Genomic DNA, 17426 nt, shown 5'->3' on the forward strand with positions numbered 1-17426 from the left:
CGCTCCTGTTTAATCAATATCAAAACTTTCTTGACAACTTCAGCAGTAAAGCATCAAAACTGAGTTCAGAACAAGATTGCTGTAGGTTTACACCATTCTTTCCCTTAACAAAAAGTGTATCCCACCTCTTTTGAAAACTCTGTGTATTTCCCTCATGGTCAGATTTGTAGATGTGTGGTAGTTGAGGCAAGTCAGATTTGAAATGTCTGTTTTCCGTAGCTTGATTATTTTGAAAATAAGTGAAACAGGTTTTTGTGCTGATCTGGTGGCAGGAAGTTACCCAGGAAAGGGGACACACCTCAGAGAGAAACAAGTATGACTAAAAAAGCTATCATATTAATTTCATACATCTGTTACTTTCTACAAATTTACAGGATGTTTATTTGGATCCTTCTGATCAACTTCACTCACATTTTCCATCAACGTTTGCAAGCCAGCATCCTTTGGAAGAACAAACCTGTAATGGTCATTGAATTCTGAAAAACAACTTCTCAGCAGCAGACAGATTTACGAGTTTGGTGGGAGTAAATTAATGGTACTGTACTGTTTCTAGAGGGAAAAAAATATACTAAGCAGAGAGCATCCAGAGATGCCTCTTCAATTTGCCAGCCTTAACTGCAGACCGAACAAATGCCCACTTTGCTGAACTACCATGTTTTTCCCCTACACTGGTCTAATCCAAGACAATTGGGTTTAAGTTTGTTGGCAAACAGCAATCCCTGGGAGAAGCCTGCACTTCTGTGATCAAACAATAAACGGAGGGACATTTGATTTCTATATCTGACAAACAGGTACAGTGTCTAAATTCATTTTGGTGAGTTAACTTCCAATGCTTTGTGAAGCAGAAGAAAGCTCTTCCAAAACTAGTTTCTTACTGACAAGCTTGAGAGAGTGAAACAAGAAGAGTGACAGAAACAAAAGGTGTTTACTTCATCGGAGAAGTCACATTGCTAAATGCTAACCGCAGTGGCTTTAGGCAGGAACCGCACATGTACAGATCTGGAGAATGTCACAATCTGGTATTGCTAAGAAGCCTGAGCTCTGCTTTTGCAAAAGCCTGAAACATCAGTAGTTTCAGAGCAGATTCATAATTAGAATTTCTCAAAAAAAGCTGCTCTGCAGCAGCTTTAATACATACACCCATACGAAGCAGCAGCTATAAATGCAGATGAGAACTTGATGGGTTTTCATGTACTGTAACAGAAGGAAATGGCTCTTTGGAGGTGGGTCTGTAGAAGAAAGCCACACATGTCTGTGGACTTCACGCCTATGTCCTCTGAACAACCTGAAATTTGTCTGCAATTTAGGCACCAGCTGTTAGCACATAACTTCCTTTTCCCCTTGTATCAATTCTTTATCATTCTGCTCCCATAACAAATGCCAAATCCAAACTATGAGAGTGCAGGAGGTGGGAAACCATGAACTTAAGATGTGGAAGAAGTGAAAGCAACTGATGTTTCCACTGGGGGGTCAGAACTTACAAATTCAGTGACTAACCTTTTAAGCCCAAGTTCTAGCTCTGTTCATCCAAATTCTACCAGGAGCAGCTGACGTAAAAGAGCTGCGCTGGACCACAGTAAGGGAAACGTGGCTTGGTAACCTGTCTCAGAAGCAGCCAGTAGCAGATGTGAGGAGGAGAGTAGCCCTTTTCTAACAGAATGATGTTACCCTTAGTGTGACAGCCCAACTTCTGGCATGGCTGTGGAAAAGGTACAGCTTAATTGGTTCATTTTCATATGTCTGGGTGTGATGCCCTCTTCATCAGCGAAGCTGGTTTGAGATGTCTCTTCTCCCACTAGCCATTCATTCCTAGTGCTGTGTCATAGCTTACCAACTGCTCCGGTGGTGCTGATGCAGGTGTTTCAAAAGCCATATGGTAAACTGGATCACTGAAGCAGAGTTAAAAAAGAAGGTTAAGAAAAAAGATCATTTCACTGATCTAGTTTATAGGCCCACAGAGAGATGCATGAGCACAACTGAAGGGAATAAACTGAGGCACTGTGACAGGTGTCTTTCAAATTGTCTTTGCTGATGGAGAAAATTTAAGAGGGAACTCTACCTGCACCCCAGGACTGTGAAGGAGCATACTCTAGCATTTAAAACGGTTATTCCACTTTTCACCTCTCCCCAACCCTCCACCCACGCAGTCCCACGTGAACAACCTGCTGAACTCCTGCTCCCTCATTGTGGTTCTTGCTTTAGCTTTAGTAAAAGAGGAGCATGTTTTTACTTTCTTAACACGTCAGTGACAAGATCGGCAGCTGGAAAACCAAGCATTTACAACACCTTTGCTCGGCTGGGATAGCATTCAGAGGCATAAATCTCCACCCATTGGTTATGTAGTGCAGTAAGTATATTTATCTTGTGCCAGAGTCCCTCCTTTCAATAAAAGGGGAGTGACACCATCTGTAGAAGGGACCTTTATTGGGGAAGCAGGTTATCAAACAGCTGTGCTTTTACTGAAGTCATAGAAGTATCCTCAGAAACATACCTAAATGAAAACTTCTGTCTTAGGCAGAGGAAAACTCTTCTTGGAGCTTGTGAGTTCCTTCAGACCCTGCGATGGGATTGCAACTCTATTGTGCATGGTTAGAGACACCACATTCCTGGTCTGACATACTCAGAATGATGGCCCACAGCTCTTTACCTCTAAAGAATTCTAATATAATCATCTCTACCATCTAAAAGCAAGAACAATGCTAAGCAACAGGCATTTTTTAGTTCAGTATATCCCCTTCCTAACCTTGTTTTCTCTAGCCCTGTTCTCTTGCTGCTTAGTATTTTCTATTCAGTTTTAAATTTGGAGAAAGCTGGCATCCAACACCATTAGACAAAAGGGCCATCAGGAATACAAGCCATCCAGCAAACGTATCTTTGCCCAAAACTCAAGATTTGGAGTCCAGGTTTTCTGCCTTGGGCCTACACAGGCTTGTCCAAAATGCCAGCAAAACGCATCCTGTTACCTGCCTTAAATAAGCACAGCAACTCTTTGATGCAGAAAACAAACGTTTTCACACAATCTTTTACATCTTAGCTCCTTCAGTGATAATTCAGCCAGTATGATGCATGTAATCTTAGGCTTGTCTGCCCTGGCCTCACAGCTCCCTGGTTCAACAATTGCTAAGGGTCCTTTATTAACATCTCAAATACCTCCTTTTCCTTCTCCCTTTCTCAGAGGGGGTAAGAAATTCTTCAAATTCCTTAGTTTAGAAGGGCTTGGGGGCATTCTTCTTACTCAGCAGAGGACAAGCTGAAAGGAGAATAACATCCCTCCCCAGCCTCTCTGCCACCCTGCAGCTGTACCTTGTGATGCTTGCGTAGCAAACATACTTGCCAGGCTCAGGTCAGATGTTGATAAAGTAAAAATAATTTAAAGAGATTGAGAAATCCATCTAAACTCTGTTTAATTCATCCTGATAAGGTAGGGCTGCGGAGAGCTTTACGCCACCTTCGCGTCTCTTTTCTTTCCCTTGGTCTCAGCTGGGCCATGTTTTCACAGGACCAAGAATTCAGTAGCAGGGTGACTACAGTATTTGAAAAACAGGACTAAGATCAGAGAATACATAAAGGTGATAGTGTTTAGCTCATTCACTTTTTTTTTATCATTATTTTAATCAGTCACCCATCAGTCACCTTTAATGGGTCTCTAAACAAAAGGCATCTAACTGGGTGTTCGCTTCCCTCTTCTTCTCCCCAGGCGTCTTCCTATAGCAGGAATTTAGTCTCCTTTTATTTTTTTCCTCCCTACAAAAACATGAGAGCCCTCCTACTTTCAGCTTGCTGCTTTTCCAGAGGTTACTGTGTGAGCTTTTGCCCCACTAATGGTGCCTCTCAGCTTACCTCATGTTTGCTGTTTGTTTTTGGGCTCAGCCTGCCATAGTAATCAAGGCCAAATATTTGCTCAAATGAAGTGGCTCTGTGGTTCTCATTCCAGGGTGCTGGCTGAGGACAAAATGAAACTAGCTTGAAATATTCTAGTATGCCCAAGAGATGCTAGGAACAAGGGATTTTTCCAGTGCTGTAGAAAGTCATCCAGATTCTCATTGTAGCTTTGTTGTGGGAACTGCAGGGGAACTAACTCGTTTATAGCCTGCCACAATTAAAGACACCACTTTTGTCTGCCAGAAACCAAAGCCAGTCCAGTCAAAGCCAAACTTTGGGACCATTTTTTTGGGCTACAACCAGAAAGAAGACTCAATGTGAAATTACGCAAGCATTCGTTCTCCCTTTTCTGCAAGACCGAAGCCCACATTTTTCTGATAAGAGGAGGCTACATCCTTTGTGCATGCAAGTCAGCGGCGGGTCTTATAAACACACCCACAGATTCTCAGCGTAACATATTGCAAGCTCTGTGCGTCTGGAGCCACTGCATGCTTTGCTCAACAACCCCCCTTTCATTTCTGCCAAGATTCCCTCCCACATTTGGGACTTTTTTCCTGCTCCCTTGAGAGCCTTCTCAATTCTCCCAGCTCCTCCGGCTTCCCACTGTCAGCATGGGCTGTTCTGTACTGCTTTGCCAGTCTGCTCTGCCTTCAGAAACATGGGCCGGTGCAGGAAGCTGAGCCCAAAGAAGATCTGTGTGTTGCCCTTATTCTCATTCCCCTGTTTGGGACAGGTGGATGGACCAGAAGACTGAAATGACAGCGCTGGCACAGAAGGCAGAAAATTAGCCGAGACATACTGAGGCTTTGTAGGATGTGAGAAAATACCAACAGATACACATGAGGTGCCATCACTGTGGGAAACCACCTTTTAGCTGAGGTGCAGACGAGCTCCATTTAACACAATCACCTTCTTTATGGTTTATCAGAGCACCGTTTCCTGGGATTATTCTGGAACAAAGAAAGCAACTCACTGGGCATCCTGCATGTTTGCATAATGCGAAATTCCTGTCAAAAATCAATACCTTACTGAGGCTTTGCAGGCTACTAAACTGCCCAGCTTCAGGCTAGCACCTGCTCTGCCGTATTTCTCAGCTGCCAAGAGACGGGAAAGTGTTACAGGAATCAAACCCACAGGACAGAGGTGCTCTGGGGCTTCTTGTGAAGTTCATCTACGTGAGGTGAGGTAGCAGCTTGTGTTAGGCTGGGATGTAAGGAGTCCTGCAAGCACTGCTGCCTTCTGCACTGTCTCAGGAAAAAAAAAAAAAAAAAAAAAAAAAAAAAAGGAAAAAAAAAGGTTAAAAGGTTTTATGTGGAAGAAGAAAATATTTGGACTTTGAGTTACAGACCCAAGCGTGATACAGATCTAAAGCACAAACTAAGGTAGCTCTGCTCTCTTCTACCTAGTGGGTCAAGGCATTCAACCTGTGGTAAATCCTGTCCACTCCTTCCTTGTCTTGTCTGTTTACACATGGAGTAACAGCATCCTTAAGCCTCTTGCTACTCTATCATTCTCCTGATTACAGCTGCATCTGACATTGAACTTGAAACACACACCTGTACAGAAGTTTGCGGCTAATTGCAAGACAGCACAGAGGCCTGTAATTCTTTGACTCTTTATAGAGGAATGTACATGTATAAAAGCCTTTTGAATTTTCATTAGCCGCCCCTTAGATGTGGGATAGCAAAACACAAAAAGATGAAAACAAGATGCTCACCCGATGATTCAGCTTTCCTGCAAAGTTTCTTCTAGCAGCCATCATAACCCTGAAAATAATCATCCCAGCCCCTTTTTCCTGTGGGCTAATAACACATCAGCGATGAAGATCATAATTTAAGTTTTTTGTTCCCACTAGGAATCCATGAGAAAGAGCTCTGCATTACATGGAGAAAAAAGAATTATTTGCAGGAAAAGATGGTATGTGTATGTTGGTGGGGTTTGGGATTTTTAATTTTTTTTTTAATTTATTTAAGGAATGCTAAATCAGGTTTGGCTTTGCTAGGGGACATACCAGCTGTCTCCAAGCTCGTTTTATTATGATCTTTCTTGTACCTTAATTGAGAAAGCAGGGCGTGGAAGTTTCAACAAAGGCTCCCCTTTGTAGTGTGTTAATTAGGCACAGGAGGTAACAAAACCCCTCAGTTATAAACAATTACCTTTCCCCAGGCTTACTTTCATTTTCATGCTACCACTTTTTTACTAATTTTCTATTAGTTTTTCAGAGTGGACAAGACTAATTTCTAAAATTAGTTGTCTAATTAGCAAAGAAAAGAAAAAAAAAAAACCCAAGCAGGAAAATATGTAAAGCAGGAGGAAAAAGAAAAGGTATAATTAGAAGCACTTAAAGATGCCTTTTTTTGTACTTATTCGGGATACGGGAGCCCAAGGTCTTTTCAGATCACCATAAAGTAACTGAAAATCTAGATTATGACCTCCTGGAAGTGACTCTGGCTGTAAATGCCTGGGGATGGGAAAGAATCTGAGCTGGGTTTATGTGCCCTGAAATGAGTGTTACCCTCACCCACACAGGAGGAAATGGAAGAAAGTGAGGGGCTGCGAGCTGTAATTCCTCCGGACCCTCTCCATTCATTCTGTTTGGAAAGCAAAGTTTGCTTTAAAAAAAGAGGGCGCTGCTTGGCCCGCAGGACATCTTTTTGCCTGCCGGAGTCCTGGCTGGCCGCGCAGCATGCGCTCAGGCCCAGAGACACACAACAGCTGGGAAGGGAGAGGCCTCTGCCCTCCTCCCTGCCAACGCTATGCTTCGTCCCGATGGCAGTGACCTCACCTCTTGGCACCGAGCTGTCCCGCGGGGGAGCGCCAGCCACCCTGGCGCTGGTACCCCTTTTCTTCCCTCCGCCTCCCGGCAAGGGAAGGAAGAAACCCAGGGGCTTGGGGCAGTCCTTCTGCCTCTAAAAGAGGCAATCCCAAGGATAGAAAACTGTACGATGAGGACAACTGTCGTCATATTGATAAAGGTTTTACACCCTGCATTGGCATGAAACCTTTCACACTGCTGCTCTCTAATCTTGTTTTCTGTTGAATTTCTGGAGAAAGGTGGAGCGAGGCACTTTAACCCACAGTACTGGGAGACGCACGTTATGATTCAGTCTCCAGTCAGTGTCACACTTCTGTTGTCGCCTGTGATAGTGATGTTTGCCTAAGACCTTCACAATGTAAATGGCACCCAGATATTAAAGCATAGATGAGGGGCTACATCTGTGTTCCCTGAAGGTTGCCTTTGCATCCGAGAAGTTGCCCAGAAAGGAGGAGCTATGTGTGAGTGGGGAAAGAGTAGCTCAAGTGCAGTCCCAACAGGGTCTGTGTCTCCTGATCTGCCAGCAGACCTGGAAAAGACTGTCTAGGGGAAAACTCATAATCCTCAGTGGCAGCTTCCCAAGCATAGCAGTTCTCATTGGGAACAACTTTCCCTCTCCTCTCTGAAAGTGAAGATAGTCTAGTGAAGGTACCTTGTGAAGACAGGCATTGCCCCCTTTATTGCTGCACATCAAACCACAGTCCTCCTTTCTCACTGCATTGCAGTAGCACAGACTGATTCTCAAGCCAAGAGCAGCTCCTGTTGCTTTCCCCAAAGAGCTTTCAAGCTCAAACAGAGCAGACAAACTCCATGTGAGAGAGCAATCACAAGTGAAGAAAGGCTGAGACTGGCCCCAATGTCTGCAGCAGGTCCCAGGCAGGAGCTGGGTACAGGATACTGCCCCGACTGACCAGGCAAGTCAGGGAACCAAGGACCCCATGGCAGCACAGAGCTGCTTCACGTACGATGGAAAATGTTTAAATTGCTGTAGTTGGGGCCCACAGGAAACTTTTGGGAAGTGTGTGCTGGGTCTAAGACAGGAACCAAGAGAGTCAGTGTTTAAAATATGCACTGACAATGAATTGCTTCATTACTTAGAGAAAAATTGAGGGGGGGAAGGAGTAAAACTCAGCCACATCAGGAAACAGGCAAATAATTGTCTGACGGATACACCAGGTCTCCTGACTGCTGGTCTAGGACTTTGCTGCTGCTCAGCCCACATCACGGGCTTCCTCATCATGGTAAGGTAAGCTTCTCCTCCAGGAGACAGCAAGGTCTCCTCTGCATTTAGTCGTTCCTCAGGGGAACGCATTGCATCTCAGAAAGGACAATATGCCCTCAGAAGATCATTTTCCTAGAGAGAAAAGATGGGGGAATGTGGCCATTTGAAGGCTCACATGCTAAGCATAAGACCCTGAGGACAGCCTCCTCCCTGGACACCAACAGCAGGTACTGTGCGTCACAACCGCATCTCCCCCGCTGTGTGCCCCAAGTCCCCAGGGGCTGTGTAGAATGCAGGGACCCTGCAAGAGAAGTGGGATGCTATGGGATTAAGACCAAGCTCAGGAAGGTGGTGCAGTCCTTGCCTACATGCTGGTCAGCACAGCTCCTTCCCTGTCATGCAGTCCCCTGCCTTGGTGCATCCTCTCCTGTGGGATATCACACCCCGGAAAAGCAGCAAGCGGAAGTGTCTTGCATAGGGCTGCTCACCATGTCTACTAGTGTCTTGTTTTGCCCTTCTGTACTGTTTTTCTGTCTCCTCCTACACCTTCCCCTGTACATACACTCTCAGTTGAAGAACAAAAGTGTTACCCTTCAGGCTAAGGAAACTTTTGTCCCATGAGCTGCTGAAAAAAGGTACACGGACATGTAAGCCGCAGACCCCCTTCCCACAGCACTTTATACGGCAAGTGGATAGTCTCAGGCAGGAAGCTTTCTGCACTTTGAACAGTCCAAGGCAAGGAGTCGTGCAGGGCAGAGCACCTGGAGAAATCGGACCTTGTGGCCTGGACTTGCACATCCATGAGCAGAGACATGGGAAATGTTGCCTTCCTGGAGCTGGAGTGGGGAGGGGAGCTCTGGAAGCTGCAGGCAGGAAGAAGTCTGACTTGGGAAGGCGGCCAATCTTGCATAGAGCGAGGCAGGTAACGATCATACAACTATTTATGGCTCTTTTTCGTTGCGACAACTACAGCCTTATATGGGCAAGAGCGCTCCAATCGACAGAGAGCTGCGGAGGTGGAGCCTCAAGGGGCACTCCTGATGCTTGCTCCCAGGCTATCTGCCTGTACAAGCCGCTGACCTCCTTCCTGGGAAAAACCCTGGGAACCCTCGCTGAATCCAGCTGTTTAAATTTCAAACTAGAAAATGACCCGGCACCCCTCCCCTTCTCTCCCATACCTCCTACTAGCTGGAGCTGTGGTGAAGCAGAAACGTCTGCATTTGTAATGCTGTGGGTATCTGGGAGCAGTGGGTTGGAGGGTCCCCCCGCATCCAACGTGGGAAACCTATTCCCATCTGGTTGTGATAGTACTGAGAACCAGAAGAAAAAAAAAGAAAGGAAAAATAAACAACACCCCCCCCTTCCCTGCTCCCCTCAGTGTTGCTTGTTGGACACTAGTGAGTGTGTGAAAGGCTGCAGCTGGCAAATCTGGTGCACAAACTCCATTGCGGATCCTTTTGCCGCTGGATGTGTTTCAGAGCCCCCCCCAGTATCTCTGGCTCAGCTGCCAGCGTGCACATTGGGTTCTTACACATTTCAACCCCATCTGATCCACCCAGCTGAACTACGCTGGAAACTGCTTACAAATAAAACCGAACATAAACATGCTGAAAATGTCACTGTCATCAGATAAGGTTGCTATGCACACAAAATTCCTGACACGAGTTCATTAAACCAAGGACATGGAAAGTTAAGCCACATGCATACGGCGGCCGGGATGGGGAGGGGGGTACAGCTAGCGGGGATTCAGGCTGAAACTCCATTTTCGGGCCTGCTGCCAGCCCATAGGACATCACCCAGTGTGACTCAGTTTCTACCAATGGGGGGGTGGGGGGGGAAGATGTCACAGCACCCACCTCCTTCTGCGAACACTGGTGTGTTTCAGGAAGGAGCAGCAGGCAGGGATATTAGCCATACCGCTTGCAAGCTGCAGAAGTCTGGCCTTCCAGAGGACAAAGCACACGCTGACCACCAGCCCTCAGCAGTCTTTACCAAAAACAGTCATATTTAGCACTCCAGGAGGCAGTTATCTCTGTTTTATAAGAGAGGAAACAGGCGCCAAGAGCTTCCTCTATAGTACACTTCTTGTAGTCATGGCTATGTTCAAGTCGCAGAAATGCAGGGCTGCGTGGGCTAGATGCTGCCACATAGGCTTACCAGTTCTCAGACACCCAGGTTTGCACAGAGCATCCAGATGTAATGGCCTTCCCTTTCGTGTAATGAGTTTTTGTAGTTCTCAAGCGACATATTTTAAGAGCCAAGGAGGGTGTGGGAGTGGTTCACAGGTGGGAGTGATTTCAGGTGATCCCCGCTTTCTCCCGAGCCTACCACAACAGCCACCCCTTCACCTGCTTGCAGGCTGGCTGTGGCTCGAGAAAGAGAAGCTGTGCGCCCTTTCCCCTGGGATGGGTGACGTGGGTTAGGTTAACCTACAAGGGTGGAACATCATGTTCCCCCTCAGCCTCACAAGGGTCAGGGTTGGGGCTTGATGATTGTGTGAAGCCAACCCAGGTCTGAGCAGCCCCAAAGGAAGTCCTGTTCCCCTCCCTCCTCTGATCTTCACGCTCCCAGATGACACAGCCAGCTGATCCATCTGGAAACAAACTTGAACGAAAAGAAAGTGAAATGTTTCCAACTTGACCATTGAACTACCTGGGTCCTCAAGAGGTGCTGGAAATGCATGGTCATGGGCAGCCAAACATAAGCTGGTCAGAAGCTATGAGGGAATTGCAAGCCAGGAGAGGCCAGAAAGCCTCCTTGCCAGTGATACCATGAGTTAATTTACTCCAGTTGCGTGGCTGGTCACAGGGGGTCGTTATAGCATCCCATGTGCAAGTGGTTGCAATCAGTATCTGAATTAAGGAACATATATCGCCAAACATGTAGGATTACCAAAATCACAGTATCATGTAGTGTAGGAGGTAACTTTGGAGGTCTCCAGTCCAACCACCTGCTCGGAGCAGGACCAGCCTTAAGGTTAGATCAGGGTGATGAGGGTCATATCCTGCTGGGTTTGGAAAACCTCTGAGGATGGCAAATCCACAGTCTCTGGTCTTGCCTCTTGTCTTTTCACTGAGCACCTCTGACAACCTGACTCTACCTTCTGCATAACCTCCATTTGGGTAGTAGAAGACAGCAGTTAGATAACCTTCCTCACAAGCCATCTCCTCTCTTTGCAAACCAACACAACCACCTCAGCCCCTTCCTCATGTGTCAGGTGCTCCAGCCCCCTGGCCATCTTCCTGCTCCTCCGCTGGAGTTGATCCAGTTTGTTAATGTCCCTCTTGCAAAGGCAAAGGACCGTCATGAAGCAGCATGAGGAATTGTCCGTTTCACCTCCTGGAGGAGAGCAAGCGTCTCTGCCTACTTGTAAGAGGACGAGTCTTTGCGAGTGCATCTGTCAGGGTGGGCATGCACAGTGCCAGCCTGTGTTAGTGCATGTACACGGTGTCAGACACGGAGCCAGCGCATCCGCCTATTGTGTAAATATTGGCTCAGAAGTTTAGGTCATAAAAATGGGTGCAAATTCACTCAAGTCTGGGGAGCTGTGCTGGTTTTTGTGAGCAGAGTGATACTGCAGGACCGCCGTGTGAATGCCATCTGCATGTGTACTCAGGGACGTTTGTGCACTGCCCTTCTCCTTCAGTGGCTCCTCACCTTAGCAGGCACAGATCCTCCTTCCTGCTGTTATCGGAGAAGATGTTGACAGTCAGGTCTAAATGTGGTCAGGTAGCTTCTCAGTTACTCACCTCTCAGTTATTACTCTGCTTCAGTAACCCTGAAGCTTGAGGAGACAGGGTGTACCAGGAGACAGTAGCTAGGACTGGAAGACAACAGAAAGCATGTTCTGCTCTGGTGATGTTGCCCAAGGGCAGTGCATCACTGCCATGATGTCATAACTGTGAGGCACAACCTTCAGAGTGTAAAAGAGAACACCCATTACTCAGTGGGCCGGCAGGTGATATGAAAGGAGGCAAGCGGGAAGGAAGACCTCAAAACTTTTCCCTGCTTGCTGTCTTGGGGATAATGGTAAGCAAAATGACATGTAACTGCAACTCAGCAGTGCCTTTTGCAATACCAGGATTGCAGCATGATGAGCGATCCCTCTGAAGTCTTCATAAAAGATGGGAAATGGGAAAGGCTAAGGTGAGCTCCAGGCTGTGGGTGGGAGAAATGCACCACCAGGATATGAGATGTCAGGTATGAGGCTGACAAATAGGTCATGGACATGATCTCTAGGCAGGCAGGGAATGAAGTGATGTGGGTGCCTGGGTGTCTGACACAGGACAAGGGGTGCCGGGTAAAGACCTCCTCGGTGTTCAGTTCCCAGCCGGAGCTGTGGGCTTACAAAGAAGAGGAAGCAAAGCAATGCAGTCTGCTGTGGGGAGCCAAGATGTCAACCTGGGTTACCGTAGGGTGAGGCGCTCAAAGGCCTGGCCTGGTTCAGAGCTGGGCAAAGCTTGTTCCCCAGCTATAGGTTATTACAGAAATGCAATAAAACAAGTTTTTACTACAAACTAAGGACGGGAATTGCCATCTGTTCACGTCACACAGCTCCCTTTAGTCTGAAACAATTTGGGGACTGCCTTAGGTGGCATGAGCAAAAGCCAGTCAGGTCAAGTCTGAAACACAGAGCTTGTTCCAGGGATCAGCATCTCCTTTGGAGACCCTTTGGTCAATCCCAAAGCAAAGCAGGGAGGTAAAATACAAACTCAGCTCACCTTCCCCATCAGTTCCACCTCTGGACCATTGGGGCCCAGCTGGGATGTGATGGGAAGCCATGTCTGTGCCACCACCGCTGCTGGATATAGGTTAGAGGGCCCAAAATACCTGCACAGCCACCATAAGCCATGGGGACTTTGTTCTCTGCCCAGGGTGGCCCATCCCACCCAGCTCTACAGCTTGGTGTATCTCACCAAGCTTATCGGGTCGCGTGCCCTCCTCCCTCCCCAGCCGTACCGCCAGGGCCAGGTTTTCCTGCTTCACCCCAAATGCTTATTTTTATTATTTTAAAACAAACAGAGCTGCGTCTGTTTTGATTTCCAAAAGAAGGTTAGAGGGAGGTCAGAGCTGACATCTGGGCTGGAGATAACATTCCCGTCTAATTAGCAAGCCCTGAATAACGAGGGCCTTCCTGTCCCATCCCCCTGTCCTGGCGCGGGAGAGGGCAGAGCCAGCAGCAGCTGGGGCAGAAACAGGGCAGGAGAATGGCCCCATTAGGTGGCATTTTGTTTCCCAGAGCCCTCAGACCGAGCTTGACGGGCTGCTGAGAGGCGCCTGTGGGTGACAGCCGGACACTGCCCGTCCTTCGTCTCCACGTGGGCACCATTTGCAGGTACCCAACCTCCATGGCCCCTTTTTCCAAGCGTTCAGCGACGGTTTTCCAAAGTGCCAACAGTGCTGCCAGGTGCCCCCGCAGACTATTGACTGGGGACAACTCATTCACCCTTTCTGCAACACGGAGATTATGGATTTAAACACCCTGGGCGAGACCCATGCTGGTGTACGTGTGGCGAGAGAAGACGCCGGGAGACATGGTGTCGGTGGGAGACACGGTGTCGGTGGGAGACACGGCTGAGATGCGTGGTGGCGTCCCCCCCCGGCACGGCTGGGCCATCGGCTGCCCTCCCCTCCGTCTGGGGAGCCGTACATTGGCAGCTCCGTCCCCACTCTTGGAAATTGGGTCATTTTTCAGGGCGGCGCAGCCCGCTGGGCTGACACGATGCAGCTGTTTGTGCGCAGCAGCAGCGCAGAGAGGAAGCAGCCATGGCAGAAGCCGGCTTTGGCCGGGACGCTGGGCTGGGGGGGAGCAAAAGGGCTATCAGTGCTGGGGACACCCAGTTTGTGGGGACCCTGGCAATTTGTAGATACAATCACCCCCCGCAGCAGGGCACGGAGATGGTGGAATAAAGCCTGACTCAGCTGGGAGAGAGTCTCCCTGGCTGAATCACCCCGGGCTCTGCGCCTTCCCTGCAGCTCCCCCGCCATGGGCCGGCTGTGCCCGGCCAGCGCTTGCCAAACCCCATGAGATCACGGGTGCAGGCAAATGTGGCAGGGGCTGAACCGTGGCCAGGTGCTCTCCAGGTGAGATTACAACACCAGGCGCATCTGATCCATGCAAAACCCTGGCTGACGCCCCTTAGCAGAGCCAGTGACACACCAACTTGCCGTCCCCGTCAGCCCCGTGGCCGGGGGGGAGGGATTTGCTGCCGGCAGCCTCCGACGTGCAGCCGCCCTCGCCGGAAATGCCACAGCCCGTTCATTCCTCAGAGGGGACGTGACCTTCATTCCCGGCCTCGGTATAAAACCCCACGGAGAGAAGGAAAAGAAGGCAGGGGAACAAGGTTCGGGTTTTAACGCTGGCAGAGCCCAGCCGCCATGCCCCCGGCTGGAGGCTGAAGAGGACGAGGCTGGAAACCATGCCCTTGGCTCGGCCACGTGCTGCCGGTTGCCAGGGGCTGGGCACAGTGTCACGGGGAGGCACGGCGTCGCAGGGAGCAGCAGAACAGGGAGATGACAGCAGCCTAAGGAGTTTGCTTGCAGATATGGCCACATGCTGCCGGTTTCCGTGCTGCAGGCTCCAGTGAGACCAGCAGTGACGGGTCCCTCATGTTCCCGCATCCTTTCGTCTCAGGGGTGCTGCCCGCTTCTGCCTTCCTGTGTGCAATGCCAGACAGATTAAGAAAACCCCAAACATGCTTCCTCTGACTGTCACCAAGAAAACCCAAACTGAGAACAGAACTTGAGCCCAAGGCCAGGGAAAGGGGAACAGGAACTAAACAGGGCCCAGATGGGTACAGGGTGTTGGTGTGCCGGGCAACCACATAGTTTAGCAGCAACCCTTAATATTGCCCAACTTCCATGCTCCTGCCAGGATCTTAGGGCAAAACCTGTGGGACCCAGCCTGTCTGGGAAGGGGAAGCTGGACCTCCTCAGGTGGCGAGCTAAGCTGAAAGAGCTAAGCTGAAGGATCAGCCCCTTGAGAACAAACCCAGCGAGCGAGAAAGAAGAACGCGAGGGTTTTGTCTGGTGGCTTCCTGCCAAAAACTGGCACGGCTGTAAACACCAGCGCAGAACAATAAGATCTCCTGTCCCAGCAGCTGCTAAAGCCATCACCTGGGGAGCTTCCTGCAATCAGCCAGTGGAAGGACACAAAGGAGCTGCCACATGCCTTCCTGCAATTTGTCATATGGCTGATCTCTGCTCTGCTCGGTCCCTGCCATCCTCCCTTCCCCCAGAGCCGCCTGTCTCACGCTCCGACAAGAGGATGTGGTTACAAAGACCAACCTCTGGTGAGGAGCAGGCTCATAGTTCAGCCTTGCTTCTCCAAGCAGCATGAAGTGCTTTTCTTTATGACTTCTGAGTCATCCAATATCCTCCCCGCAGACAGTTCCCCAAGGCTGGTTCTGCAGACAGTGTGTGGACTTCCCCCGTACCTGGATCCGGGTGGCCCCGAGAGACCCGCAGCGCTCCGCAGGTCCTCTCTCTGCCTGCCACGCGTTGCGGCTCCAGGGCTCACGGTGCCCAAAGAGCTGGCACGATGCTGCCGCTGGCTTCTTTTTCAGGCCACCGCGCCTTTCCAAGGCGTTAATCTCTGGGCCTGAACGCTGCCATGCTGGATCTCTCCTCACGGGTGAGTATTTTTAGAAAGTTTGAGCTCAGACTATGCAGTCACTCCTGAGCTATGCCAGGACGAAAAGAAAACAACCACTTTTGCCTAAACAATACCGGCACGGAACAAAAAAGCCATTGCAAATGGGGTTTTTCAGCATCACTCAAAACTAGCCGAGCTTTGAAACACGAAACTTGCAGCCAAAAAAAAAAAAAGAAAAAAAAAAGAAAAAAAGGTTCCTAGTGAACAGAAAGGGCTTTGACAATTTACTTAAAGAGCCAGATTAAAGCAAAACGATGTTATATAAATACCGGCGGGCGTGCCGGAGCTTGCGTGCAGTGCGGTGCTCCATCTGTGTCGCAGCCAGGCCCAGGGCACTGGTTACCTGCTGGCTGCGGTTGAAGCCACCTGCGGGGAAAGGAACTGTGCCATCCCTGCGCCCAGGGCTACCAGCCCCACGGGGAAGCTTTATTGCCTCATGATGGAGCAAGAAAGCAACTTCAGGGGATGCAGCTCCTCACTGTCCCCGAGGCGCTGAAGCCACTTACGTAGAGCCGGCTGGGACAAGCTGCATGGGACTGGCGTGGAGTTGCAGCCACACAGGTGGCCCGGAGGTCACTGCTCTCGTCTCTGGAAAGCACCGAAATCTCTGGTGTGTTTTGTACTCTCCGGACAACTTGAAGCGGATGTTTCTGAGGACTCTCGCTGCAAAAATTTCCTGGTTTTCGGTATTGCTCAACCACTCGTCCGCTCATAGGAGCGGTGGAGCCAGGGTGCCTTCAGCAGCAGGGGGATGAGTGGTGTGTGCTGAGGAAGGGTACCGGGAGCTCAGCTTTCCCCAAGTGGGAGAGCAAGCAGGCTGGCTCCCGTCCTCTTCCATCAGCAGCCACAGCTGCCGGGGACAGCTGTGAGCCCCAGAAGCTCCTGGCACTCTCCACAACAGAGAACAAGAGTATGCGAATGGGTAAACACGCATATATATGTGCAGGGACATGGGACATTATTTCACAGAAGCTGCAGGCCATGGAGAAAACCCAGTCAATTTTAATGCATTTTTATTTTGACTATTTGGATTATCAGGGCTAGGAAATCGATGCGGGCAGGCGGGAGGTTGGGTGCTGCCCTATTGCCCGCAGCTGCCAGCTCTCCTCCACCCACAGGGCACGAGCGGCTCCAGCATATTCCTCTGGCTTCTCCTCGCAGGACACTTACCCCAGTCAGGATTTTCCCTTTTCAGATCAGTTTGAAGACCTCCATCTGCTCTTGACTCTCCCAAAGGCATCTTTCCTACCCCTCTGGACTGTGTTATTAAGCTCTGTCTCAGGCCACATGAATGGCACCAAGTGCCGTCCCCTCCCTCTTATCAAGACCCCCAAGCTCATAGCCCTATTGCCTCCTCTGTTTAAAACACCAGCCCTGTCTTGCCATATCCGTGCTCCCAGGCTCGTGCTGGTTGAGCCCTAGTTGGAGGTGCAGGTGGTTCCTTCAGACAGTGGAGAGTGCATGGAGCTGGGTTGAGATCCGGGGGCTGTGGCTGCACAGAGCAGCAAGGTGTCACCAATCAAACCAACACGAGTACTTCTTGTATCGCCTGGGCGCGTTCCTGTGCAACCTGCTCTAGGTGACCCTGCTCTGGCATGGGGGGTTGGACTAGATGATCTCCAGAGGTCCCTTCCAACCCCTACCATTCTGTGATTCTGTGACCTAGCTCCTCATCTCATTGCCCAGCAGGGACCTCTTGTCCCCAGGAAGGCATCCACAGGGCTTCTCCTCCCTTTATCCCCGCTGGGATGCAGGGTGACACATTTTCAAGCTCTCCCCGGAGGTCTCCAGTTTCTACCCATTTGGCTCCTCTGGGTGTAAGAAACGCGGGGTTTCCCCTGCTGCTCCTGCCT

The sequence above is a fragment of the Chroicocephalus ridibundus genome, chromosome 1 (assembly GCF_963924245.1).
Source record: "Chroicocephalus ridibundus chromosome 1, bChrRid1.1, whole genome shotgun sequence".
Taxonomy (NCBI): domain Eukaryota; kingdom Metazoa; phylum Chordata; class Aves; order Charadriiformes; family Laridae; genus Chroicocephalus; species Chroicocephalus ridibundus.